The sequence below is a fragment of the Rhagoletis zephyria genome, unplaced genomic scaffold (assembly GCF_001687245.7).
Source record: "Rhagoletis zephyria isolate East Lansing unplaced genomic scaffold, Rhagoletis_zephyria_1.1 Rzeph_scaffold_01564, whole genome shotgun sequence".
NCBI lineage: Eukaryota > Metazoa > Arthropoda > Insecta > Diptera > Tephritidae > Rhagoletis > Rhagoletis zephyria.
In genome coordinates this window covers 16,257-19,727 of record NW_016158648.1, presented here as the reverse complement: position 1 = coordinate 19,727, position 3,471 = coordinate 16,257, and the positions used below count along the sequence as shown (strand labels likewise).

Sequence of the window (3,471 nt, the reverse complement as noted above, 5' to 3'; positions counted from 1 at the left end):
TTTAAAACGAAGTGCCCCTCCAAAATTAATCTTAAGATGTATCACTTTTGATCCACTTGGTTCAAAACGGTCACACTGCTACAGACTTCCACACATAAGTATGGTGCGTTCAGGTAGAAAAAGTAAACTCCAATTTAGTTCTTTGTGTGTTTTCATTGTAAAATCAGTGAACGGTTTTTGTGCGCGGAAAATTTCATTGCGCGTTTATTCGGTATAATATCGGATTGCCTATCGTTTTGTTCATTTGAAATTAAGTGTTATGTTTCCGTTGTTGAGCATTCGCAACAACATAAACGAAGTTGTTGAAAATACGTACATATATGTATGTATATGCCTGCATGTGATTCGGATTGTAAATTCATACATATGTATATATGTATGCAAGTGCGGTAATTAGTGAGCTTCGACAGCCAGGTATTTCATTTAAGCGACAGAAAAATAGCAAAAATGTAAATTATTGATTCTAAAAGCTATACAATGCACTATGGTATAAATGCCTTGATATCTGGCCAAAACTAATTACGGATAAATAATAATCAGCCTCATCGCGTCAGTCGTAAATTAGTCTAAATTGTACAACTCGACAACATTGGCATTATCTTCTGTCGTGCAGAAATAAGAAAACGACGAAAATCGTCGAAAACTATCTGGTGCTGCCAAGTTGTTCCGTTTTAATACACTAGTCGAGTCGAAATTTTAGGCAATGCCATACAAATTTCGATACGACCCGACTCTCGAAAAACGACTTGCACTCCAGATGACACTCGCAATGAGGCTTAATAACTGTATCTTAGCCAAACCTAGCCAACATTTTCTAGGCTTATGTACAGTGAACATTTAAGAAAAACTAGTATTTTATTAGGTGTTAACACACATCTTTAATATCTACTAACTCTTAGCTTTAGGCTCCATACCAGCTTTTTAAGTATATCTTCTAATATTTTTTCAACAGTTACACTTCATGTCCCACCCATAAGTATAATTTGACTGCTGATTATTTACTATATTTTGGCTTTTCGCAAAAAACATTATCTAAAATATTAATAATAATAATAATAATAATAGATCGACGCTTACACATATGTTAATGTTTGTCCTTGATGTTGTCACACAAAGCGGAGGGACCTACAGTTTTACGCCGACTCCGAACGGCGAATGTATTTTTATGAGAAGCTGTTTTTCAGAAATACACTCGGAGGTTTGCCATTGCCTGCCGAGGGCAAATATTGCAACAAGAAAAAAGTGATGTTAACTCATGTAAAAAAGTAATTTTGACCAGTAAAACAGGCATTTAGGCCAAAGGGCAAAAATGTGTTAAATTGAGTCCTTTACGTTTGTTGTGTTTTTAGTAAGAGTAGGGAAATTATATGCTAAGTGTTCCAAAGTGTTGTGTAAAAGTAAAGAAAAAATTGTAACACAAAATTTGTTGCTCTGATGTGTGCTGGAGAAAAGAAATAACAATTGCATTTTTAAGTTGAAGAGTATACGTATGTTGCGTTTTATGAGATTTAAGGGCAAGTGGCAAGAAAAAGTGCTACAAGTCCTTGCGATCACCCTCGAAATCATCACTTACTGCCAAAGGAGTAATAACCGTCGCCATTAAGAAAAGTAAGCATTTCCGTCAATTGTGGATTTTTTATATAGATATGTATTTATGTATGTACATAAGTATATATAATCTTGAAAATACCAACACTATGCTTAAATCTCTCGATTTCCCAAATGGAATATTAGGGGTATTCTCGGAGTCTTGCAAAGCCCTTAACGGTGCACGGATTTCACGGTGTGCTGTCCCATACGAAAACCGCGTTTTACCGTGCAATCTGTGCACCGTGCAATGGCTTTGCAAGACTCTGAGAATACCCCTATTGTGTATACTCTTATTAGCCAAGGAAAAGCACCACACGTACCACATGCTCGGTGTGTATTGAAACTTGATCAGACAATGCTCTGCTGCTGCCGTGTGAAACAAAAAATAAAAAGTAAAAACATGAGCAAAATAAAAATGAAAGAAATATTTTTCAACAAGTCAAACGGGTTCTTTGCGCTCCAACTTTGGTAACTTTTGGTTGTTGTTGTTTTTAACGCCAAGGGTAGAGCTTTCTGGCAAGTTTGCCCGCTTGTGTGTAACGTGGAATAACAGCATTAGAAAAGGCAGCAAAATTGTTGTTATGGCTAGCCTCTTATAGAATTATTTTAATTTTCTCGTTTTACTTACAAAGATACATACATACATATGTATGTACACATATGTGTGCTGAAAAATCGTTTTGCAAAGGTTTATACTAAGGAAATTTTCAGGCAAGTAGCTAGCAGCTAGTTATGTAAACTGATTTCCTTTTGAAATAAAAGTTAGCGTTTCGGTGTGCATTCCATTGGCGTTTTTCCTTACCTTTCTTAATCGGCAATAAGAAAATGTAGATGATTTTCCACTTGCTGCAACAAAGGTCTATTATCAATCTGATCATACTTTAAAAAATCAGTGAATTTGTACTTAAAACAGTTGAAGTAATTTACAATCTTACTGCCGTTCCTAAATTGGAGCGCTAAGCGTTGCGCTTTGCAATGCCAACTAGGGCAAACGCGCGCTATACCCAAATTAACGCGGCGTAATTTTTGACGTTTTGTCATTTCCTCTCGTTTTCATTCTCGTTCCCTCTTTCATTTTGTGTCCTCTCTCTTTCTGTCTTCCGCATACAACTTCAACACGTAACGCCCTGTCAAAAATGAAAATTCCATTTGCCCTGCGCTAACGCCGCGTTATTGTGGGATGGTTCGTACAAATTTTATGGGCATGAGTATTTGTGACAGTTCCTTGGCCCTTGACCACCATTTTAGGGACTTAAGTTATAAATTCTTAACTAAATCTCTATGCTCACCAAACCGTCGTTAAAGATGCTCATTTCTTAAAATTTAAATTTTTTATTTTGTTTTTTTCGAAAATCAGTTTGTGAAATTGAATTGATGACAAAATAAAAATTCCAAGCTTAGGAATAATTAAAGAAAAGCTGCATTTTTGCATGAACCCAATTTTTGAGGTTTTAAACAATACACCATATGATCCCATCAATTCAGGTCCCCAAAACATTTAATTTTTTATGCTTTCACAAAAGAAGAGTATTTCCCCGAAGGTTTAGCAAAAGTGCACCATCCGGCATCGCAGGCTTTTAAAAATTAAAAAGGTCTTACGACAAAAATAAACTTAGTTTTCTGCCGTAAAAAAAAGCAAAAGGAAATTCCATGCAAAAGGCCAGTTTTCCCATAATTATTCCGAAGTTAAATGTCTTTTTACCCAGTGCTAAATAGTTTTCGATAGTTAAAAATATCAAATAAAAATTCATATTTTACGTTCTGCGACCTAAAAAATCTAAAGTGTATTGTGAATAACCAAACTTGCAAAATTTTTGGTTGATGAAATTCGGAACGCTATATTTTCCATCACCATTTTTTAATTCAAGCGAGTATGGAAGC

General features: G+C 35.4%; 1 long non-coding RNA gene across 1 annotated transcript; it reads right to left on the bottom strand.

Moving 5' to 3' along the window:
- Nucleotides 1–2,197: 2,197 nt before the first annotated feature.
- On the bottom strand, nucleotides 2,198–2,565 carry LOC108364466 (uncharacterized). Its single transcript, XR_001847755.1, has 3 exons — nucleotides 2,495–2,565; nucleotides 2,393–2,436; nucleotides 2,198–2,337 (listed from the first exon to the last, which is right to left on the bottom strand). It is a non-coding gene; the product is annotated as an uncharacterized LOC108364466 (long non-coding RNA).
- Between the last annotated feature and the right edge of the window lie 906 nt (nucleotides 2,566–3,471).